The 26,592-nt window shown below is 42.7% G+C and overlaps 1 pseudogene; it reads left to right on the top strand.

Moving 5' to 3' along the window:
* The window catches only part of LOC117441573 (zinc finger protein 271-like), a 35,825-nt pseudogene that overhangs the window by 1,836 nt on the left and 7,397 nt on the right, over nt 1-26,592 (top strand).

Here is a 26,592-nt window from a genome sequence, read left to right as displayed (position 1 = left end):
AACCAGTTGTAAGATGTTTAAAAGTTCATTAAACATACATTATATATGCTTAAAGGTGGGGTAGGTAAGTTCCAGAAACCGGCTCGAGATACACTTTTTGTTATATTCCATGGAATGCTCTTAACATCCCGATAGCAATGAATATCTGAAGTGCTTTGACAAAAAATCCATAAAAAATAGACATCTGTAGAAGCTGTGATACTGTAAAAAGTACAACCAATTGGATGGCCTCCCTGCCTGTCAGCCTTCCATCGGGGCACAAACTTATCTCGTGCCCTCATTGGTCATGTGCGCGTTCGTGTGTGTTGGAGGAGGGGCTCTGTGAGGAAGTGGCAGATTTTCTCCGGTTGTGTATTTTCAAATTCTAGCCACTCGAGCCGGTTTCTCAAACTTACCTACCCCACCTTTAAATGCGTTTCAAAGAAGTTGTGTTGGAGTTTGTGTTAGGGATGCACGATATTGGTTTTTTGAAACCGATACCGACAACTTCCTGCTTCTCAAGACCGATACCGACAACCGATAATAATAATATAATATATATATATATTGTATATAAATGTACCTGTAGTTTTTGCACACCTGATGGTAAAAAAGAGACTAGTAGTGAGCAAAGGACATGAGCATTACTACTATGAACAAAACAAAGCCAAGAACAGTTTCGACTCTTCAAAGTGACCATATTTATTTCCCCAAACAAATCTGGCAAACTTCTTGCCTTTTTCAAAAGCCTCGTCGATAGGTTGGAAGTATTATAGTATTATAGTATTATAGCTCGTTGCTTTTTTCCCTCCTCGTGGAACTTCTGCATTGCATTTGTTAATACAAATAGCAAGCGAACTATCTAACTCTGAAACTTTTAAATAGTCCCATACTACCGACGACATGTTTGTTTTAGGGATGCACGATAATTATCGGCCCGAGAATTATCGGTCCGATATTAGGAATTATGACGTCATCCCGATAAACCCGATACCAGTATTAATAGCCCCGATAATATACAATATATTTTTATTGTCAGAATTCATTTATTCTGACAATGTACTTAACCCAATAAAAGGAGTTGTTCAATAATAGTGAAGTCACGTTGTAATCACAACAACTCATCTCTCTCGTTCAGACTAATATTGTCGGTATTTTTTTGTTTTATTTTTCTGCTCTGCCAAACGTCACTGTGTCAAGTGTCCTATTTTGAGTTGCTGTATGTAGTTGTCAAATATGGCGGACCATCTCGTACATGCGCAATGCGGTTTGGGTAGGGATCAAGATATACTGTTGCCCCACGGACCGGTTAGTGGGTGGCACCTTGGTGTTCCGGTTTCCTGTTGTTGTTATTCCAGTTTCTCAGTAGCATGCAGCGAGTACGTTTTTGGGTGTGTGAGTAAATGGAAAATAAAGTGTGGAGTTCCATATTAAACACTCCGCCTCCGACTCCCATTCATCGGCTCTACAACAATAACAAAATCACCAAGTTATTGAAAAAAGCATCTTTCTCCAAACCTCTCGGTGTAGTATTTAGCGGCAGCCAATGTGTGGAGGGGTTTTTGATTTGTATACACCGTGCAGTTATTTTTTGCAGTATTATCTTTCGGCGTTGAAATATGTATTTGTGTAGATGGCCCCTGAGCACCAGTCTCTCCTCCGGCCGCAGATTGAAGCCAGGGCCTCGCATGGAGGACGGCGCGCATCAGAGTGCTTTGATAAAAACTACTCTGTAGCTCGTTGTCTCCCTCAATCTGTCAATATCATTCTAACTTTACCAAACAGAGATCTCGGCTCTGTTATACTTTATATTACAAAAATACCCACACATTAAACCGGCTTGGAGGTATACAGTACCGAAGTACATTTACTCAAGTGCTTAAAAGTCACCTATTCTGCAAAATCCACTTCTTCATGTCTCTTCTACATCAACATGTGTCCCCTCTTCTCCATGTCTCTTCTACATCAACATGTGTCCCCTCTTCTCCATGTCTCTTCGACATCAACATGTGTCCCCTCTTCTCCATGTCTCTTCTACATCAACATGTGTCCGCTCTTCTACATCTCTCTTCTACATCAACATGTGTCCCCTCTTCTCCATGTCTCTTCTACATCAACATGTGTCCGCTCTTCTCCATCTCTCTTCTCCATCAACATGTGTCCCCTCTTCTACATCTCTCTTCTACATCAACATGTGTCCCCTCTTCTCCATGTCTCTTCCACATCAACATGTGTCCCCTCTTCTCCATGTCTCTTCTACATCAACAAGTGTCCCCTCTTCTACATCAACATGTGCTCTCTTCTTCACGTCTCTTCTACATCAACACGTGTCCCCTCTTCTTCATGTCTCTTCTACATCAACATGTGTCCCCTCTTCTCCATGTCTCTTCTACATCAACATGTGTCCCCTCTTCTTCATGTCTCTTCTACATCAACACGTGTCCCTCTTCTTCATGTCTCTTCTACATCAACATGTGTCCCCTCTTCTTCATGTCTCTTCTACATCAACATGTGTCCCCTCTTCTTCATGTCTCTTCTACATCAACATGTGTCCCCTCTTCTCCATGTCTCTTCTACATCAACATGTGTCCCCTCTTCTTCATGTCTCTTCTACATCAACACGTGTCCCTCTTCTTCATGTCTCTTCTACATCAACATGTGTCCCCTCTTCTACATCAACATGTGTCTCCTCTTCTACATCAACATGTGTCTCCTCTTCTCCATGTCTCTTCCACATCAACATGTGTCCCCTCTTCTTCATGTCTCTTCTACATCAACATGTGTCCCCTCTTCTCCATGTCTCTTCTACATCAACATGTGTCCCCTCTTCTTCATGTCTCTTCTACATCAACATGTGTCCCCTCTTCTACATCAACATGTGCTCTCTTCTTCACGTCTCTTCTACATCAACATGTGTCCCCTCTTCTCCATGTCTCTTCTACATCAACATGTGTCCTTCTTCATGTCTCTTCTACATCAACACGTGTCCCTCTTCTTCATGTCTCTTCTACATCAACATGTGTCCCCTCTTCTTCATGTCTCTTCTACATCAACATGTGTCCCCTCTTCTCCATGTCTCTTCTACATCAACATGTGTCCCCTCTTCTCCATGTCTCTTCTACATCAACATGTGTCCCCTCTTCTTCATGTCTCTTCTACATCAACACGTGTCCCTCTTCTCCATGTCTCTTCTACATCAACATGTGTCCCCTCTTCTTCATGTCTCTTCTACATCAACATGTGTCCCCTCTTCTTCATGTCTCTTCTACATCAACATGTGTCCCCTCTTCTCCATGTCTCTTCTACATCAACATGTGTCCCCTCTTCTTCATGTCTCTTCTACATCAACATGTGTCCCCTCTTCTACATCAACATGTGCTCTCTTCTCCATGTCTCTTCTACATCAACATGTGTCTCCCTCTTCTCCATGTCTCTTCTACATCAACATGTGCTCTCTTCTTCACGTCTCTTCTACATCAACATGTGTCCCCTCTTCTTCATGTCTCTTCTACATCAACATGTGTCCCCTCTTCTTCATGTCTCTTCTACATCAACATGTGTCCCCTCTTCTCCATGTCTCTTCTACATCAACACGTGTCCCTCTTCTTCATGTCTCTTCTACATCAACATGTGTCCCCTCTTCTTCATGTCTCTTCTACATCAACATGTGTCCCCTCTTCTCCATGTCTCTTCTACATCAACATGTGTCCCCTCTTCTTCACGTCTCTTCTACATCAACACGTGTCCCTCTTCTTCATGTCTCTTCTACATCAACATGTGTCCCCTCTTCTTCATGTCTCTTCTACATCAACATGTGTCCCCTCTTCTTCATGTCTCTTCTACATCAACACGTGTCCCTCTTCTTCATGTCTCTTCTACATCAACATGTGTCCCCTCTTCTTCATGTCTCTTCTACATCAACATGTGTCCCCTCTTCTCCATGTCTCTTCTACATCAACATGTGTCCCCTCTTCTTCATGTCTCTTCTACATCAACAAGTGTCCCCTCTTCTACATCAACATGTGCTCTCTTCTTCACGTCTCTTCTACATCAACACGTGTCCCCTCTTCTTCATGTCTCTTCTACATCAACATGTGTCCCCTCTTCTCCATGTCTCTTCTACATCAACATGTGTCCCCTCTTCTTCATGTCTCTTCTACATCAACACGTGTCCCTCTTCTTCATGTCTCTTCTACATCAACATGTGTCCCCTCTTCTTCATGTCTCTTCTACATCAACATGTGTCCCCTCTTCTCCATGTCTCTTCTACATCAACATGTGTCCCCTCTTCTCCATGTCTCTTCTACATCAACATGTGTCCCCTCTTCTCCATGTCTCTTCTACATCAACATGTGTCCCCTCTTCTTCATGTCTCTTCTACATCAACACGTGTCCCTCTTCTTCATGTCTCTTCTACATCAACATGTGTCCCCTCTTCTCCATGTCTCTTCTACATCAACATGTGTCCCCTCTTCTTCATGTCTCTTCTACATCAACATGTGTCCCCTCTTCTTCACGTCTCTTCTACATCAACATGTGCCCCCTCTTCTCCATGTCTCTTCTACATCAACATGTGTCCCCTCTTCTTCATGTCTCTTCTACATCAACACGTGTCCCTCTTCTTCATGTCTCTTCTACATCAACATGTGTCCCCTCTTCTTCATGTCTCTTCTACATCAACATGTGTCCCCTTTTCTTCACGTCTCTTCTACATCAACATGTGTCCCCTCTTCTCCATGTCTCTTCTACATCAACATGTGTCCCCTCTTCTTCATGTCTCTTCTACATCAACATGTGTCCCCTCTTCTTCACGTCTCTTCTACATCAACATGTGCCCCCTCTTCTCCATGTCTCTTCTACATCAACATGTGTCCCCTCTTCTTCACGTCTCTTCTACATCAACATGTGTCCCCTCTTCCTCGTGTCTCTTCTACATCAACATGTGTCCCCTCTTCTTCATGTCTCTTCTACATCAATATGTGTCCCCTCTTCTTCATGCAGTGTGCGAAAAAGTACACGTCCCACCGTCCGGGACGTGTTATTTACGATATCGGACAAGTAGATCTTTCAATTGACTTGTCCGGCGGACAAGTGACGTTTTTCGCCCCGATTTATTGACAAATTATTGATACATTCAGTTTACAAAAGGCAGAACTCATTCGCAAATTGTCCGTGTCCGCCATTGTTCGTTTAGAAGTGTTAGTTTCGGTTCTGCTTGTCGATTCCTAAGGAAATGCATCTCGCCGCTTTCTGTACAGTTAGACGGGGCGGGCGGGAAGTGCAGCACAGTGGCCGGGTTGGGAAGCAACACTCGGTTCCGAGTAGGAACAAATAACAATTGTCCGGTACCGGGATTAATAAGAGTTGTGAGGACAGGAGGCGAGGCCGAGCCCCGCGGACTGCAGCTCATCGCTGCTCGGTGCCGCTCAGCGTCTCTCTCTCTCTCTCTCTCTCTCTCTCTCTCTCTCTCTCTCTCTCTCTACACAGCGGATCCGCTGCCCGTTTAACAGCCTCATCTTTGTCAAACGTTCTTATGTTCTTTCTCGAACACGTAATGAAGGTTATTAAGCGTTTTAGCTCCTGTGTTGTTAATATTGACCCATTTCCTTTATGAAGTGAAGCAGCCTCCCTGTCTGTCCTCGCGCTGTCCTCACATCCCCGGACCCCCAGACTCGGAGGAGCAGGATGTCAGTATTGTTTATGAAGCAGGGTATAGAAAGTACATTATTGAGATGAAAATACTATTTCTTTACTTTTACAAACAGTGAGCAGCTGTGTGCTGCAGGACATGTGTGTTGCAGGACATGTGTGTTGCAGGACATGTGTAAGCGTGCAAGCGTCTTTGAGTTGTAGAAAAGCGCTAGGCCTATACTGTAGGCTATACATATGTGTCATTATTATTATTATTAGGTTATGTCCTATGTGTTGGACATGTGTGGTTGGACTCTGTCTCACAGGCAGGTTGCAGTGTAACATCAGAGGAGACTGGGCCAATCGTACATTCTCAAACTGCACCACTTAGAACTAACTAAACAATGCAGAGAGTATTTTTATATAATTGTATTCAATAACCGTAAGAAATTCAACAGTATGAAGTGATTTGTAAATAGGAATACAGATTTGACTTAATGTTTTCATAAATATATGTTTCTCCCAGTTTGTCATGGGACTTATTTTGACCCTCTCAAAGAACCGGAATCGAGAACCGAAAATAACCGGAATCGAAAAAATAACCGGAATCGTTAAAATCCAAACGATACCCAACCCTATGTGTGATGCAGTAAAATCTCACCGCTCACTTACGTAAGCGGTGTCGTAAAAACCGTGGGAAAATGTAAAATACGATGATGATGAAGAAGAAGATTCCAGTGACCCCAATTTTTGTCCATTCTGGACAAGTGGAAAATGTATTCGGACAAGTACATTTCCAAACTCACTTGTCCATGGACAAGTACTCTCTAAAAACTTTTTCTCACACTGTCATGTCTCTTCTACATCAACATGTGTCCCCTCTTCTTCATGTCTCTTCTACATCAACATGTGTCCCCTCTTCTACATGTCTCCTCTACATCAACACGTGTCCCCTCTTCTTCATGTCTCTTCCACTTCAACACGTGTCCCCTCTTCTTCATGTCTCTTCTACATCAACACGTGTCCCCTTCTTCATGTCTTCTACAAGTGTCCCTCTTCTACATCAACACGTGTCCCCTCTTCTACATGTCTCCTCTACATCAACACGTGTCCCCTCTTCTACATGTCTCCTCTACATCAACACGTGTCCCCTCTTCTTCATGTCTCTTCCACTTCAACACGTGTCCCCTCTTCTTCATGTCTCTTCTACATCAACACGTGTCCCCTCTTCTTCATGTCTCTTCTACATCAACACGTGTCCCCTCTTCGACATCAACATGTGTCCCCTCTTCTTCATGTCTCTTCTACATCAACATGTGTCCCCTCTTCTTCATGTCTCTTCTACATCAACATGTGTCCCCTCTTCTTCATGTCTCTTTTACATCAACATGTGTCCCCTCTTCTCCATGTCTCTTCTACATCAACATGTGTCCCCTCTTCTTCATGTCTCTTTTACATCAACATGTGTCCCCTCTTCTCCATGTCTCTTCTACATCAACATGTGTCCCCTCTTCTTCATGTCTCTTCTACATCAACATGTGTCTCCTCTTCTCCATTTCTCTTCTACATCAACATGTGTCCCCTCTTCTTCATGTCTCTTCTACATCAATATGTGTCCCCTCTGCTTCATGTCTCTTCTACATCAACATGTGTCCCCTCTTCTTCATGTCTCTTTTACATCAACATGTGTCCCCTCTTCTCCATGTCTCTTCTACATCAACATGTGTCCCCTCTTCTTCATGTCTCTTCTACATCAACATGTGTCCCCTCTTCTTCATGTCTCTTCTACATCAACATGTGTCTCCTCTTTCTCTATGTCTCTTCCACTTCAACACGTGTCCCCTCTTCTTCATGTCTCTTCTACATCAACATGTGTCTCCTCTTCTCCATTTCTCTTCTACATCAACATGTGTCCCCTCTTCTTCATGTCTCTTCTACATCAACATGTGTCCCCTCTGCTTCATGTCTCTTCTACATCAACATGTGTCCCCTCTTCTTCATGTCTCTTTACATCAACATGTGTCCCCTCTTCTCCATGTCTCTTCTACATCAACATGTGTCCCCTCTTCTTCATGTCTCTTTACAACAACATGTGTCCCCTCTTCTCCATGTCTCTTTACATCAACATGTGTCCCCTCTTCTTCACGTCTCTTCTACATCAACATGTGTCTCCTCTTCTCCATTTCTCTTCTACATCAACATGTGTCCCCTCTTCTTCATGTCTCTTCTACATCAACATGTGTCCCCTCTGCTTCATGTCTCTTCTACATCAACATGTGTCCCCTCTTCTTCATGTCTCTTTTACATCAACATGTGTCCCCTCTTCTCCATGTCTCTTCTACATCAACATGTGTCCCCTCTTCTTCATGTCTCTTCTACATCAACATGTGTCCCCTCTTCTTCATGTCTCTTCTACATCAACATGTGTCTCCTCTTCTTCTATGTCTCTTCCACTTCAACACGTGTCCCCTCTTCTTCATGTCTCTTCCACTTCAACACGCGTCCCCTCTTCTTCATGTCTCTTCTACGTCAACATGTGTCCCCTCTTCTTCATGTCTCCTCTACATCAACATGTGTCCCCTCTTCTTCATGTCTCTTCTACATCAACATGTGTCTCCTCTTCTCCATGTCTCTTCTACATCAACATGTGTCCCCTCTTCTTCATGTCTCTTCTACATCAACATGTGTCCCCTCTTCTTCATGTCTCTTCTACATCAACATGTGTCTTCTACATCAACATCTGTCCCCTCTTCTTCATGTGTCTTCTACATCAACATGTGTCTCCTCTTCTCCATGTCTCTTCTACATCAACACGTGTCCCTCTTCTTCATGTCTCTTCTACATCAACACGTGTCCCCTCTTCTTCATGTCTCTTCCACTTCAACACGTGTCCCCTCTTCTTCATGTCTCTTCTACATCAACACGTGTCCCCTCTTCTTCATGTCTCTTCTACATCAACACGTGTCCCCTCTTCTTCATGTCTCTTCCACTTCAACACGTGTCCCCTCTTCTTCATGTCTCTTCTACATCAACATGTGTCCCCTCTTCTCCATGTCTCTTCTACATCAACATGTGTCCCCTCTTCTACATCAAATGTGTCCCCTCTTCTTCGTGTCTCTTCTACATCAACACGTGTCCCCTCTTCTTCGTGTCTCTTCTACATCAACACGTGTCCCTCTTCTTCATGTCTCTTCCACTTCAACATGTGTCCCCTCTTCTTCATGTCTCTTCTACATCAACACGTGTTCCCTCTTCTTCCATGTCTCTTCTACATCAACATGTGTCCCCTCTTCTTCGTGTCTCTTCTACATCAAACATGTGTCCCCTCTTCTTCGTGTCTCCTCTACATTCAACATGTGTCCCCTTCTTCTTCATGTCTCTTCTACATCAACATGTGTCCCCTCTTCTTCATGTCTCTCTACATCAACATGTGTCCCCTCTCCTTCATGTCTCTTCTACATCAACACGTGTCCCCTCTTCTTCATGTCTCTCTACATCAACATGTGTCCCCTCTTCTTCATGTCTCTCTACATCAACATGTGTCCCCTCTTCTTCATGTCTCCTCTACATCAACATGTGTCCCCTCTTCTTCATGTCTCCTCTACATCAACATGTGTCCCCTCTGTGGAAAGAGATTCTGAAAGTTTCAGGAACAAAGATTCTCTCTCCAGGGTTCGTACGGGTGCTTGAAATCCTTGAAAATGCTTGAAATTTGACGTGGTGTTTTCTAGGGCTGTCCCGAATACCATTTTTCGGGCTCCGGATATTCGGTAGTAATCAGCAGCGAATATTCGGCGCGGAGAGATTTTTTTTTTTTTACAAAAAAATGTCATAACACGCTCCGAGACACCTGACAACATGCTGTTAAGCAGAAGTGCAGAAAGAGCATACTATTTCAATTTATATTTATTTATTGTCTCAGTACTCGCATACATTAAAACTAAATGTGTCCTCTGCATTTAACCGAGCCGCAGTGCAGCGCCTGGGGACCAAATCTGGTTCCAAATTACATTTTACAACCTGAAGATACAAAACACATATTTATGCTATAACAACAATGCTTTTAATAACATAGCCGTAACAGTAGGCCTAACAGCGTAATACTTGTTACTGATACAGTAAACAGTATTTAAATAAATGAAGAACGAAAAATAAATGAACGAACTGTATGCCAATAATTGCCTTAGCCCCAGATGTTCCCACATTGCTCCTATTATTTTCACTATTCGGATCAAATTGAAAAACTAATATAAAAAACAATTCGGTTGCTTGCTTGCAACTATTTTCCAAGCAAAGAAAGTGCATGATTTTATCATGTGTAACGTTACTGTTTAAAACGGCGGATAAAGCAGCTTCATCATGGCAACTTGACAACAGCTAAGCTAAGCTAGGCTAGTACTTACACAGCATCCGGTGACTTTTCAGAGTTGTTGTGCCACCGGCCAGTTTCTTGGCGTATATTTGGCACACTGCCTTCTTCTTACCATCGTCCAATTTAAAATGGTCCCACACAGCTGAAGTCTTCGGCATTTTGTGTTCAGGTGTGTGAAACGAGGTGAAGCGTGCCGTTTGCGTTCGTGACTGTGAGTGAACGCGATGTCAGGAGCACAGGCTGAGATTGTATATATTTCCGCATTTTAACAGTGCAATTCAAAAGTATAAATATAGTATAAGAATATGGAAATTCGCCTTTATTGATAGCATACATTTAGAATTTTTTTTTTGAAAAAAAACAACGAATATCCGAATAATGAAATTAAAACCCGAATAGTTGGCCAACGAACGAATATTCGAATATTCGGGTACAGCCCTAGTGTTTTCAAGGTTGGGAAAGTGCTTGAAAATATAAATGCTTTACTTTTACAATAAATTGCTGTCTGACTGAATAGTTCGCTTTTTAGATTAAAAGAAAATAATTGCTTCGCTTCTTCATAAAACAGCTCCGCTGCGGCCTTCCCGCGCTATGCAAGTGTTTGTGTTACGTGTGACCTGGGCATTCTGATGAGAGTTATAGATGACTGTGTGCCAGGAGGTTCAGTTTCAACGAGCGTTGGCTAGCAGAAGACAAATACAAGCCATGGCTGAGATGAGGGTCAAGCCCACGAGTAGCCTCCTGCAAAGTTTGCAAAAATAACGATGCGAGAGTCTGCGCCGATCACCTTTTTTTGCTCCCGATCCGATTCCGATCATTTGATTTTGACAATCTGCCGATACCGATTTTTCCCGATCCGATCTTTATGCAATGCATTAAGAGAAAAAAAAGGTAACAGATAACGGCTGGTCATCCAACGTGATGAATTCAGCTATCTTGGCTGTTATTGTGTTGGTCTTTTCACTGTTCTGGGGCAGTTTCTCTTTCCTTTTGAAAGTCTCTGAAAGTGTCGGTTGTCTCAGTGCCGTTACCTGAGTGGCCGCTGTGTAATCGCCGTGTTGTTGTTGGTGTTTGTTTCTCAGGTAGCGTATTAGATTGGTCGTGTTGAACGTAGCTCTGTTCTTTCCACCACGCGGAACCTCTGCCTTGCAAACATTGCATCTGGCTGTTACACTGCCTTCGCTTTCAATTTTATAATACTTCCAAACTCCTGACATTTTCTCTGTCCCGAGTCACCAGCTGAACGTAGCCTCTCGTTAGCTTGCTGCTGCTATTAGACACTGCGCCCACTCTGTTGCCAGATTTCAGAGAAATAAGCAACCAGGTCTGAAAACAAGCCCAAAGAAAGCAACACATACATGATGTTGTGTAATTTAAACCAAAACTAAGTCCTCAGGATGACTTTAAGACGTGAACATGGTCATTTTTGTTTTGTAACATTAAATTAAAAAAATATATTTTATAAAAAAATAAAAAAAAATCCCGATCCCCGATTTTTTGAGGATCGGATCGGGACATTTCTACAAATTACTGACTACATTTGAACGCATCCCTCTGACCAGCTCGTCCAATGAAATGACTTGCTCGCTCTATGACGCGTTGAACACAATGGGAGCAAATTACTCTGAATGCTGCGACGCAGCACCTGAGATTACTTCCAAGAAGTTGTTCACGTTCTCAATTTTTTACGTTTAACGTTATATTCGTTCGGTACACACCGAACCGAAGGGCCCATACCGAATAATTTCGGTACGTGTACCGTTATACCCCTATATAGTCACGAAATATAATCTATTGATTCGACAGAGCGATTTTGAAAGCAATTTATTTCTACTGGTAGTATGTTTCGTGCCTAAACCAAATGTTACTTGATCTATCGAAATCAGTCGCATTGACCCGAAGACACATTTTCGTTTGTATTACTGGTCTGGGGGAAGCTTGCGAGTGTGTTGGTGTATTTTTGCGTTTGTGTACCAACACCGGCTGTTGTTATGCTTGCTGTGACGTTACATTAGTCCGTTCTCTGCTTGTAATTATGCCGAAGCTTCAAAGTTGTATCTGAATTTGCCGAAACAAGTTTAATATTCTGAAAGCCAAGACTTTGTTTATTTGAAAACAGATGAAAACAAACTGTCTTTTATATAAAATTGAAGTATTATTATTATACCAGTAAAACTACATGTTGCTTTAATCCCATGTAATTGTAGAATGAACACAGTCTTCCTTTGAAGATGTATAAGTCAGGTGTCTTGAGTAGTCAACATTACCTAAAATCATTGGACACATTAGTAAATATTATTTTTCACTTGTTACCATTGTGAGTCTATTTTTATGCAGCTCTGCGTGATTTTGTGGCTACAATTCAGACTAATACACTACCAGAGGTGGAATAAGTACTCAGATATTGTACTTAGTAAAAGTAGAAGTACCAGAGTGTAGGAATACTCACAGTCACAGTAACAGTCCTGCATTCAAAATGTTTTAAGTGAAAGTAGAAAGTATTCTCATCAAAATATAGTGAAAGACAGTAAAAGTAGTCGTTGTGCAGATTGGGCCATTTCAGAATAATATATATGATATGTTTTATAATGATTGATCATGAAAGTGTTCTCAAAGCTGGTGAAGGTGCAGCTAGTCTGAAGTACTTTGTATACTGCAGGGTAGCTGGTGAAGGTGCAGCTAGTCTGAAGTACTTTGTAGACTGCAGGGTAGCTGGTGGAGGTGCAGCTGGTCTGAAGTACTTTGTAGACTGCAGGGTAGCTGGTGGAGGTGCAGCTAGTCTGAAGTACTTTGTAGACTGCAGGGTAGCTGGTGGATTTACTCCAGGTGGAACTAAAGTCTGATTCAACACTTGATTATATTTCACATCATTCATCCACATCTGTGAAGTAACTAAAGGTATTAAATATATGTAGTGGAGTAAAAGTACACCATGTACCTCTGACTTATGTTTACTGCCAACCTAAAATTACCTCAACAATAGTAATCAATAATGTATTGAAAAGTTATTTGGCTGATTGTTGTATATCGGCTCAGCCAGGTTATATGGGAGGCCCAGTCTACGTACAGGTCACTCCTTTTGAAATATTAAACTTAGTTTTCTTTTCTTTAATTTGTTATCCTCGTGTAGAAGGCTATCACGAAACACACATTTGGTTGTTTATCGCATAAAGAACATCTGATTTAATGTGAGGTAGAGAAATAATCATTTGAGTATGTGTATCAGACGTTGCGCTTGACTTTTTCGCTGCCCGTCATTTTGATGGATGGGATCGCAAAACGTCCGTCAAAATCCAGAATTACCCGCCGGCCTTTACACAACTCTGACGGGGGGGGGGGGAGCATGCTCGTGAACTGTCAACGGGGGGTGGACAGTTCACATGCGCCGTGTTATGCATGGCTGCTGCACCTCGCGGGAGCGTGCACAGCGCAAAGCCAAAACTCACAGACATTTCAATGATCTGTACGGCACAGTTAGGTTTGGAAACGGTATGATTTCCTTTTTGGAGGGCATGCATAACACGGCATAACACCGGAGCCTCGCTGCGGGGAAACTTTGGCGCTGTTCTGAGTTTGTTCTAATCCGTCAAAGTGACGGAATGCTTTCAGATTTGTCCGTCATTGTTAAAAAAAAAAACGTCAGACGGAAAATATTCGGTTAACGCGACCTCTGATGTGTATATAAATATGTAATTTACAACAGCTGTAAGATGCTTGAAAAGCTGGAAAATGCACCTTGAAAAGTGCTTGAATTTGACTTTGGAAAAGGTGTAAGAACCCTGTCTCTCTTTTTGTCCTGATCCATTTAACCTGTCTGAAAATGTGCTCTTTTTTGATCAACTTTGGCCACTTTATGATGTCATGTATTTTTTGGCTTGTGTAACCATTAGCCAATCAGCAACCAAGGCACCCCCCCCCCACCTTATCAGCTTCCTTATTTTCATCTAAAGTAACAGACAGAGAATCAGCACTTTGGAAACGGGGCTGAAACAGAGGGGGTTATGGGTAATGCTGCAATGATCTGTTTGGTGTTTCAGCCAATCAGAGACAGGCTCTGGATATATCTGAGACCTGTGATATATTGATGAAAAACAGTATGATAAGGGACCTTTAAGTAAATGGCGTACTTTTACTCCACTACATGTATTTAATACCGTTAGTTACATTGCAACCCTGTGTTTGATTAGATTAATTCATTTTTTTCTTTTTCTCTTGTTTCTCTTTTATTAGAACAATTCTGGAGAACTGGATCTGCTGAGGAAGGAGCTGCCATCCACACAGGACCCCCCGTGGTGCTGGAGGAATCTAAACAGCATCAGGGACATCATCCTCCCAAACCTCTGCTTCCTGCCGTCCAGCTGAACAGCAGTTCAGGAAGCTTCAGAGAAACAGTGTGTTCAACAGGAAGTGGTGATTTAGTAAACATGAGTGTTCTGCTGCTCTCGTTGGTGAAGCAGCGACTCACTGCGGCTGCTGAAGACATCTTTGTTCTGTTTGAAAGAACGATAGCAGAGTACGAGGAGGAACTGTCTCGTTCAAAACAGGAGAACGAGAGACACCGGAAACTACTGGACGCTGTTTTACAGCCTCAGCTTCAGATCCACAGAGCAGGTCTGTTCCCTCTTTATTCACTCTCTCTTTATAGTGAGCACTCTTCAGAAAGTTGTAGCGATAGACCTGTTGGACGAAAAATAAACGCTATTGTCCCAGGAAGCATGTAACTACTATGAAAAAAGGTTTGAAAGAAAGCAAAAGAGCGAAGAAACTGAAAATGTCTAAATAATTTCAACATGATAATGCAACACTGAGTGTCTCCTCTCTGCTGTCTGTTCTTTTTCTCTGTCTTCTTCCTCTGATGCTGGCTTTGACCCTTTAACCTTGAGTCTGTTTTTCGGGTCTCAGGCTCGAAAATGACATTCCCAGAGAAAATGACTATTTCTTCCCTTTTTAAAAGGCGTAATGCATAATCTTTTTTCTCAAAGCAATGATAAACCTGTGAGTTGGATGTAGAAAAGTTTGTGTAATTTAATGTAAATTCATATTGAACTTATAGTGAAAACTACCCTTGAATGATGGGATGGTAGACTAAAAGCTTTAGGAATCCAAACTATAACATATAATAAGTACCCTGTATCAAGATTGATGCAAAACAAGTGATATTTGTTCTTTTTAGAGAGATTTAGAAAAGAAAACACACTTCTGGGGTCATTTGGGTGCATTTGACCCATCTCTGGCCCCCTCGGTCGATTTTGATGATTGACATCTCTTTGTAACCGTTAGAGCCAATATAATCTAGGGGAAGTTCCTAAAATCCATCTAAACATTACCCATTGGTTAATGAGTGATGCACAGCCAGAATGCCCCCAATCAAGGCAAGGCAAGGCAAGTTTATTTATATAGCACTTTTCAACGCAAGGCAATTCAAAGTGCTTTACAAAAAATGAAAGACATTAAGCATTAAAAAAGAAAAGCTAAATAAACAAAAAGGAATGTAAAAGGAATGTAATGTATTTTGGGCCTAAACCATTCAGTGCTTTATCAACCAGCAGTAATATTTTTGAAATCTATTCTTTGACACACAGGAAGCCAGTGTAAAGACTTCAGAGTGATGTGATCCACTTTCTTAGTGTCAGTGAGGACTCGAGCAGCGGCGTTCTGAATCAGCTGCAGCTTCCTAATAGATGTTTCAGTGAGACCTGTGAAGACACAATTGCAGTAGTCCAGTCTACTGAAGATAAAGGCATGGACACGTTTCTCCAAATCCTGCTGTGACATTAGTCTTTTAATCCTAGATATGTTCTTTAGGTGATAGTAGGCTGATTTAGTAACTGTTTTAATGTGACTGTTGAAACTCAGGTCAGAGTCCATGACTACACCTAGATTTCTGGCTTTATCTGTTGGTTTGAACATTGCAGACTGAAGCTCAGCTCTAACTTTTATACGTTCTGACTTTGCTCCAAAAACCATTACCTCAGTTTTATCTTTGTTTAATTGGAGAAAGTTCTGACACATCCAGTCATTGATTTGTTCAATGCACTTACTCAGTGTTTGAATTGGAGCATAGTCTCCTGGTGAAATTGTTACGTACATTTGTGTGTCATCCGCATAGCTATGGTAACTTATTTTGTTGTTCTTCATTATCTGAGCCAGTGGTAGCATGTAGATGTTAAAGAGAAGAGGCCCCAAGATGGAGCCTTGAGGAACCCCACATGTCATATTTGTCAACTCAGATGTGTATTTACCTATAGAAACAAAGTTGTTTCTATCTTTTAAGTAGGATTCAAACCCATTTAGAACTGTTTCCGAAAGTCCCACCCAGTGTTCCAGTCGGTCTAGTAATATGCTGTGGTCAACAGTGTCAAACGCAGCACTGAGATCTAATAATACTAACACTGAAGTTCTGCCACTGTCTGTGTTTAAGTGGATGTCATTAAAGACCTTTACAAGAGCAGTCTCAGTGCTGTGGTTTGGACGAAAGCCTGACTGGAACACATCGAAACAGTTATTTAAATGCAAGAAGTTACTAAACTGTTGAAAAACAACTTTTTCAATGATCTTACCTAGAAATGGGAGGTTTGATATGGGCCTGTAATTGTTCATTACTGAAGCATCTAGATTATTATTTTTTAAGAGCGGTTTAATGACTGCAGTTTTCAGGGCCTGTGGAAAAATACCTGAGTGAAGAGATTTGTTTACTATATGAAGTAGTTCTGAGGCCATGCAAGGCAAAACATCTTTGAAAAACCCTGCTGGAATAATATCAAGGCAGCAGGAGGACGACTTCAGAAGTTGTATAATGTCTAAGTTTTTATCATTAATCTGATGGAACTGTGTCATGATGTCTGAATTGATGTTAAGTGGACACAGAGACACCACATTTGCTGTTCCTGATGCAGAGGCACTGACTGCTTGTCTGATGTTCTGAATGTTGTCAGTGAAGAAGGAGGCAAAATCATTGCACGCCCTGGTGGATAGAAGCTCAGAGGCTCCTGACACTGGGGGGTTAGTTTGTCTGTCGACGGTAGCAAACAAGGCACGTGCGTTGTTTTTGTTTTTGGTAATGATGTCAGAGAAGAACGATTGTCGTGCGTTTTTCAATTCCAAATTATAAAGGCCAAGTCTCTCTTTATAAATGTCGAAGTGAACCTGGAGATTTGTTTTTCTTCACCTGCGTTCAGCTTTTCAACATTCTCTTTTTTCTGGCACGTGTATCTGTGTTTCAGTTATTAAAAGACAAGCTAGACACTAGTGTGCATGGAGAGTGTGTTATACTGGAACGTTTGCACTAATGTCACTTTAGACAGAATAGGACGGGAGCCTCAGTCGTCCCTTTTACTGTCACAGGTGATAAGAGAGGCTGACTTAGTGGATGTGTGGAGGATGAAGCACCCCTCTGTTAAACAATACACCTGGATGAGAATGCTAGATGGGGGCGTCAGTGCAGCCAGGCTAGACATATTTTACATGTCTGCTTCTTTTATTACTCGTGCAGTGAACTGTCACATCTAGGTGATTGTCAAGGTTTGAAAAGTGCTTGAAATTGTAAATGCTTTACTTCGCCTTTTAGATTAAAAGAAAATAAAGAAGTCGGAGCGCGCTTAATTGCTTCTCTTCTACATAAAACAGCTCTGCTCCGGCCTATGCACGTGACCTGCAAGTGTTTGTGTTACGTGTGACCTGGGCATTCTGATGAGAGTGATAGATGACTGTGTGCCAGGAGGTTGCAGTTTCAACGAGCGTTGGCTAGCAGAAGACAAATGCAAGCCATGGCTAAGACGAGGGTCAAGCCCACGAGCAGCCTCCTGCAAAGTTTGCAAAAATAACGATGTGAGAGTCTGCGCTGACGAGCCACATGAAAGGTACGCCGTATAGCATTTTAGATTAGGCTAACGTTGCATGTTACGTTTGTTTAAGCTAACGTTAGCAAGCTGAATAGCGAACTCGATTGAGGGATAATAATAACTGCAGGGGACAATCATTTCAGAGGAGCTATGTTATGTGCGTTACAGTCGCCATCGTGTGGTGTTCAGAGGATGAAGCACTCACGGCATTTCGTGTTATAGTCACGAAATATAATCTATTGATTCGAAACAGAGCGATTTTGAAAGCAATGTATTTCTACTGGTGGTATGTTTCGTGCCTAAACTAGGGATGGGAATGATTATGATCGAATATTCAAAATTATTCAGGTATTCGAATATGATTTATGAATATATTTTTTTTTGGGAGGGATGCCTAAGTTGATTACATATTATCAAATTGAATAATTCAATGTATTCGACAGTGCCATAGCTAAATGTGTTGGGTCTAAAGGTGTGTTTTGCTCCACTCACCGGTCCCTCACAGCGGGGCAGAGCTGCAGGTGCTGATCTCTCTCTCTCACGTCCGGTTATACTTCACTCGCATTAATGTCCAAATCCATCAGATCTAGCTAGTTCTAGCTAATGATATGGCTGCTGCCCCTCTCTACACGCAGATCACGCAGACTCAAACCTCATCTTATGCCCAAATGCGCCGCAAATGAGCTCCGCAGCCGCTGCGAGGTTCCGGCGCTAACAGTTAATGAGCGTGCTCCCCCGCCCCCTGTCAACACTCGCTGCTTGGCAACCGTGTGTGGCGGCAAAGTACATGGACATTTTGACAGGAGAGATTTAGTTTTGCTGGTATTCGTCATAGTCCGGTAATTATTTACACTCTAATGAAGAGTCCTACACAACAGACATAGCGTCATATTTAGGTCTGGTCGGGGGCTTGGACTGTGATGATACAGCTCCTTTCGAGCTGATCCAAGCCACTGCCGGTTTCTGATTCCCCTTTTTGAAAAGGGGGACCACCACTCCGATCTGCCACTCCTTCGGTACTGTTTCAGACTTTCACGCAATGTTGATGATGCGTGTCAACCATGACAGTCCCTCAACACCCAGAGCCTTCAGCATTTTTGGGGGCGGACCCCCCCCTCAACATTTTGAGAAAAAGAGCTGCATTTTGAGAGAAACTACACCCCCATGCTCTCCCTGTCCAAACTAAGCAGTGTAACTACGTTTTAGATTAGCTACAGTACTAACTCACCTGTTTTCCTGAAACTCCAGACAACAGAAAAACAAAGGGGGAGGGGCTTAGAAAAATGAGAGGCAAGCATTTAAGGAATGTATAAGTTAAAGAAGTGTTAATTGTTGTAGGAGCCATGATCGCTGTTTATTGGTTGGCTTGGGTCACATGGGTATGGGTGGCACTCATTATAATCCTGTTCACCTGTGTGTTGACCGCAAGACTACAATTGTTTCGATTATAACAATGTATATGTCTGAGAACAGAGTTTTTTTCATTAAACTACCATACTACGAAACAGAGCTTTGGATATCAGCAAGTACTTTTTTAGCGTGTCATACGACAGCAAACAGGCCTGGCCTCAGCCTCTCAGCGACTTAGTTTGTTTCCTGCTGTCGCTATATATTTGTCAACAAAAAAAACAACAAGCACAAAAGGCGTAAGGCGATCATCATCAAACAGCGCATGGATTAAGGATCTATTGGATGAGAATGGAGATATGGAAATAATTCACTGAGGTTAGCACTGGCTGTTAATAGAGACTGCAGTTTGGAAGCCGCATTCAACGCGGATCACAGCCAGGTCAGCCTTACGGACATACAAAGCAAAAAAACCCGGTTCTTCTCCACTATTGCTAAAATGGATGCCGGTGTTGTAGCAAGGGTAAGAAGGGCAACACGTGTGTGTGCAAGGTTGCATAAAGTGTATACATTGTCTCGCAGGAAGCCATTTAGTGTGCGTCGCTGTTGGGTACATCCTATACTCCGAAAACGTTTGCAACGGGGGGAATACCACGTTCTGGTTCAAGAGCTCCGTCTGGATGACAACCTCTTTCAGAAATACTTCAGGATGAGCAAAGACGTGTTCGACGAGTTGCTCGGAAAAGTGGTTCCACTGATTACAAAGGCTGACACCCATCTGCGTTTATCAATCGGACCTGCCGAGCGACTCGCCATAGGCCTACGGTACGTTTTGTGTATTTCTACTTCTTTCATCTGACTCTGTATAGAAGGAGAGAGAATGCATGAATGAAGTCTGTGATTTAGTTCAGATGGATAACATTAATTAAGATAGCTAGGTAAACACAGTATGTGGGGTGGGGGTGTGTGTGTGGGGGGATCTGTGTGTGTCTGTGATCTGTGGTGTGTGTGTGTGGGGTCTGAATAAATATATTTTGTAATTATGTATATATATTTTTTTTCTAAGGTACCTGAAAACCGGTGGAGAGGGCCTCCGAGATGGCAGTCTGCAGCTACCACCTGACACCGTCATCCCAGGAGCAGAGCGGCTCGGCCTTCTCGCCCATGTCTTCGTTGGAGATGAGGCTTTTCCGCTGCTGGACAACCTGCTGCGTCCGTTCCGTCACCTCACCCGTGAAAGGAGGTTGTTCAACTACCGCCTCAGCCGGGCCAGGTTGGTGGTTGAATGTGCGTTTGGCATCCTCTCATCCCAGTGGAGAATGCTCAGGCGTGTCATCACCACCAGCCCGGAGGTAACAGAGTTGTGTGTGAAGGCCGCCTGTGTGTTGCACAACTTCCTCCGCAGGAAGACGATAGGAAGACCATCACACACACCTATCGCAGAGTCCACGGGTGAAGCTACTCCAACCCTGTGTGATGCACCGAGGATGGGCTCCAACAACGCCACACGTAGATCCATCCAACTGCGGGAGACCTTCAGCTCCTATCTGAATGAGGAGGGTGCAGCGCCATGGCAGCAGAACGTGGTGTAGGGTCACCATTGTCTCCAAACCAAAAGCTCTTTTAAGAGCTACCCATATTTCCTTTAAAAAGCAAATATTCCAAATGAGCCATTTTTAAAATCAACCATTCCTAATAAACATGTTTCCTGAATTGATATTATGATATGACTAACAACCTTTTTCTTTCAGTTCTGTTTTTAGTGATACAAATTACAACAGGTTTTCACCTGAACAATTACAGAAGACAGCACATTATATATCGACATACATGAAGCTTCTGGTATGTTGCAACTGACAACCCACATGAACAAGTCAAGACACAGTATAGCCATAACATACTTTAAATAACTTTTATTTATGTAATGTTGTGAGTGAAGTGTGTGATGAGTGTAAAAACATGTAATGTGTATCATTATGTAATTAATTAATTATCCAGCTCTGCTGCTTCCAGGACCGCCTCGTGTATGGCAAATCTGAGCCTCAGCCTATTTCTCCTGCTGATCAGCCTCATGGTGGGCAAGAGACTCCGGAAAAAGAGCAGGTCTTCGTCCTGCTCCTCCACCACTGGTGGGGGTGGCATATCCAGCATTGGACCTACGTTCAAAAGAAGATTATCCTCAAAGGGGGACATCTCCCTTCCCCTTCTCTTTTTCCCCCGGAATGCGACTCTCGTCTGTGCCGGCTGACTGGCCGACTGACTGACTGGCCGGCTGGCTGACTGGCTGACTAGTAGGCTGACTGGCACCTGGTTGGCTTTCCATGCTGTCATCCAGGCTCTCTTCCAGGCTGTCTTCCTCTTCTATGGATGTGGATGGAGGCAGGGCTTGCCGGGGGAAATTGCTGGACGTCTTACGGTCAAGCATGAATGGCTTTAAAAAGCTTTTCGTAGGAACTAGCTTTGCCACCACTGTAGCTCTTGCAGAAAAAGAAACCCAGACAGATACTGAAGGGAAGGAACACATTCTGACAAGATGGAGGACATGTCTGTGCTGCGGAGGAGGTCACACCTTGGACTCGTGCCATCAGCTTGAAAAAGGAACACACAAAGAGAAGATAGGCTTCTTGATGGAAAAAGGTTTCTGTTTCGGCTGTTTGTGCGTGGGGCACATTAGCAGAAATTGCAATAAGCACATTTCCTGTTCAAAATGTGGCTTCAAACATCCAACCATACTTCACATCCCTTCCAATGAAGCAAGACACAATGCTGCTCAAGCCAAGAATACATCATAGCTATCAGTGGACAGTGCACTGGTTTCAAGTGGCCTTACAGGGGCTGGTGATGACAATTGTAAACTTCCCATAGTTCCAGTGCAAGTCAAGTCAACGAAGGGCAGCAAGATTGTCACCACCTATGCTTTCTTGGACCCAGGAAGTACAGCAGTGTTTTGTACAGAGGATTTGATGCACGAGCTCGGCCTAACTGGAAAGAAGGCGCAGATTAGCTTACAAACCATGGGCCAAGAAAGGGTCGTAAATAGCCATATTGTGTTCGGACTAGAAGTGGCTGGCTTAAAAAAATGACAATTTCTTTGAACTGCCACAAAGCTACACCCAAGAGTGCATGCCTGCCAGCAGTGGAACATTCCTAGACAAGCGGACCTACAGAGATGGCCTCATCTGAATTTTTTTAATTTGCCTGAAATAAATGCAGAGATTGGACTGTTGATGGGAACCAATGTTGCTAAGGCCTTGGAACCATTGGAAATCATATGCAGTGTGGATGATGGACCCAATGCAAGCAGGACAATCCTGGGCTGGACAGTGAATGGACCACTAGAAGGAGTGAGTGGGAATGCAATGGACTTTGACAAACCAGAAGTATCTGTGAACAGAATCTCAGTTGTGAATTTGGATGGACCTTGGCAACAGCAGTTCAGCGCAGACTTCCCTGAATGCAGATTGGAGGAACAAGCTGGAATGTCAAGGGAGGATCTCAAGTTTAAGAAGTTTGCAAAGAGTGTTTTTTCAGCAAGAGTCGAAGAGGAAGTGTAAAAAGAAAAGTTCTAAAGATGAGAAAGGCCCCCGTTGCAAACAAAGAAATGGAGAACAGGATGAAGTGGACCAAGTGGACAAGGCCGAAGGACTCTGAGTCAAAGACAACGAGGACATGCTGAGCTCCTCCTTAAAGGAGTGGGGTGATCAAAGCGAGAATATCGTGGAGAAGATGCAGGAAGCGACGGAAGAACATCCAACATCAGTGACATCTTTTCCACAGTATTGACTCTTTTCGACTGACAGACTTAAATGACACTAAGGATTATCTTTGACTGAGCCAAGGTGACTGTACCTTTTGGCCTAACTGACTTGTGACTCGTACACAGAAAAGAAGGAAAACTACACATACATGAACTGCAACTGCATGGACTTGATTACTAAGCTATAATTATCACGTCTCCCATTTGAATTGTTAGTAATTATTATGTATACTATCTTAATAATTAGAGGCTGGTGTGTAGGAGCCATGATCGCTGTTGATTGGTTGGCTTGGGTCACATGGGTATGGGTGGCACTCATTATAATCCTGTTCACCTCTGTGAGTGTGGAAGAGAGGGTGACACGGGGCCGTTGTACCTTTTTTTTACCGCAAGATTACAATTGTTTCGATTATAACAATGTATATGTCTGAGAACAGAGTTTTTTCATTAAACTACCATACTACGAAACAGAGCTTTGGATATCAGCAAGTACTTTTTTAGCGTGTCATACAACAGCAAACAGGCCCGGCCTCAGCCTCTCAGCGACTTAATTTGTTTCCTGCTGTCGCTATATTTGTGGTTAGATTCTAATACTCTACAGTTTCTCTGAATATATGTTTCCTGTTTCCTGCAGACATCCAGCAGCTGGTGGTGGTTAAAGAAGAGGTTCCCCCTGAGCAGCAGGAGTGGAGCTCCAGTCTGAACCAGGAGGACACAGAGCCCCCCCCACACATTAAAGAGGAACAGGAGGAACTCTGGAGCAGTCAGGAGGGAGAGCAGCTTCAAGGGCTGGAAGAGGCTGATATCACCAAGTCCACATTCACTCCTGTCCCTGTGAAGAGTGAAGATGATGAAGAGAAACCTCAGTCCTCTCAGCTTCATCAAAGACAAACTGAACACATGGAAACAGAAGCTGATGGAGAGGACTGTCGAGGTCCCGAACCAGCCAGGAGCTCAGATCCAGAGAGACATTTACAACCAGAGACTGAGGACAACCCTGGAGACTCTTCTGAACATGATACTGGAGACTCTTCTGAACCTGACACTGAAGACAGTGCTGATTGGAAGGAGACCAGAGAACTAGGTTCAAACTCTCAGAAAAATAAACAAGACCCTGTCAGTGATTCAAGACCTAGTACAGGAGATAAACCATTCAGCTGCTCAGTCTGTAAGAAATCTTTTACACGGGGTGGAAGTTTAAAGATGCACATGAGAATCCACACAGGAGAGAAACCATTCAGCTGCTCAGTGTGTGAGAAATCATTTCAGCGGAGTGAAAATGTAAAGAACCACCTGAGAAACCACACAAGAGAGTGCAGGATTGCAGTGTTTGTGACAAAATAATATCAAAATATATATATATCAAAAGTGTGTTGGTCGTCAGTCCTCACTGCTTCATCAAACTCAAACTGAAGAGAACACAGAGGCAGAGCCTCTAACTCAGATCCAGAGAGTCCCTCTAAGTGATATGACATTTGACACATGTAAAACAGTTTTGCTATAGGTCAAATCTGAATGTGCACCAAAAAAAGAGGACAATTAATTTATCCCATGACAATTCATACAGAAGAACAATCTGTCAACCTGTATAAACTCTGTTTGACAATATTCATATGAACTCCATCTTTATTAATATCCATGGACAATATATTTAATGTTCTCATACTGATCTTTTGATATACTATAACCACTGATTGTTGATAAACCATTTTATTGTGAGTATAAGGACTCCAAGTTTCCACGTACACATATAGGATGATTTTATGTGTTGAATCTGTGTTGGTGATAGTCCAGCTAATCTTAAGGATAGAGGGTGTCGTTTTTTCTCATACTGATATTCTGAACAATCTGTGCTGTTGTATTTGCTGTAAAGTGTCTCTACTGTAGGCTATTTTTATTATATGTACAGCACTTTGGCTCGACCAAAAATAGTTTTAAATGTGCTATATAAATAAAACTTGATTTGATTTGAACTAATAAGATAATCTGGTGTTTTTGAGTCGATGAGTAGTGCAGATGTCATTTTAAAATCAATAGACAGTAAGGAGAATACTTACTTCCGGTTGTAAAATCCTCCGTTATCCAATGGGAATGGACTCTCACATTGCCTTTAACTGCCGCCGACATGGACCGATGCGGTGCTTCCCTGAGCGTCAAATACTGCTGCCGATGGGAATACATTGCAATCAGTTGAAAGCTCTTTGCGTCCGTTTATGAAGCTGAAGGAGACTCGGTGCGTCACAACTGCACGCCAAAGGTAGCTTGTGGATTTACTCCAGGTGGAACTAAAGTCTGATTTAACATCATTCATCCACATCTGTAAACTGCCACTCTAAAAGTACCTCAAAAATAGTAATCGATAATGTATTGAAAAGTTATTTGGCTGATGGGTTGCCCAGTCTAGGTACAGATGGGTCACTCATTTTGAAATATTAAACTTAGTTTTCTTTTCTTTAATTTGTCATCCTCATTTAGAATGCTTTCACGAAACACACATTTGGTTGTTTATAGCATAAAGAACATCTGATTTAATGTGAGTATAAGTATGTGTATATGAATATGTAATTTACAGCAGCTGTAAGATGCTTGAAAATGCTTAAAGTGCTTGGATTTGACTTTGGAAAAGGTGTAAGAACCCTGAAAGTTGTACATGCGGTAATGGCGTCTGACTGAGGCATAAAGTTATACACAGCTCACCGCAATAGAACGAGACTGGACATATATGGCGATCGTACATACCAAATATAATTATATCAACAGTCACAGCGGACAGAGAGTGAAACTACTGAGCATTTAACAGGCAGTCACACTTAAGTACTGTAAACAATATATATACTATGCCGATTATTGTCTGTAAATTGTTATTTACATATGAAATGCAAACATATAGATAGAAACAGGTGCTTAGGCCACAGTAACAACACTAACAGTTTCATACACGCACAACGCGGAACACACAACGACCCGTTCACTCGCTGAAAGTCTGTTTATGACCGTTCGCAAGTTGTGCGTGACTAATAACGTTACAGTGTGAGGGGTGCGCCCGGTAACTGTCTCTGGACTGCCTGGGGGGCGTTCCAAAGCAGGGAAGTTTGCACAAAAACCATATAAACACCCATCCGATTACTGTTTGGGTTTGAGGCGACATTGATACGGCGAAGCTACATGCTACAAGCTACGTAGTGGAGATAACTTTATCAGGAAAAACACCACTAAATAAAAAGGAATGCAAATATTAACATGGAAAAACATACAGCTTCCAATCCATCCCGGAGGGTTGGTATTGATCCAGTGTTTAGCCTTAGATTGGAGGCATATCCTTTTTTCACTTGAGTGAAGTTCTCAAACATGTCCGAGGTAAAATGTTTAGAACACACAAGCAGACATTTGCCGAGGTATTCTGGCACATTCCCCTTGAAAATGAAGTCCAGCCACAGATTCTTCTGTTTTTCCAGGGATGGCATTGCATGCAGTCCCTTGTCCCGATTTTTGCAGCCAACAACAGCACAACTATTCACTGCCTTAGACATGCTGGCAAATAACACAGATGCGACTCGGGGAGATTCAGTTTGCCGACAGCCTATATGGCAATGAGAGGTTCCAATGAGTTAATTCCCATGATAGGTGGAGCGTTGCCCGTGTAGGCGGAGCGTTGCCCGTGTAGG

This window comes from Pseudochaenichthys georgianus, unplaced genomic scaffold, assembly GCF_902827115.2.
Source record: "Pseudochaenichthys georgianus unplaced genomic scaffold, fPseGeo1.2 scaffold_180_arrow_ctg1, whole genome shotgun sequence".
NCBI lineage: Eukaryota > Metazoa > Chordata > Actinopteri > Perciformes > Channichthyidae > Pseudochaenichthys > Pseudochaenichthys georgianus.
This window is presented reverse-complemented; position numbering and strand designations above follow the sequence as displayed.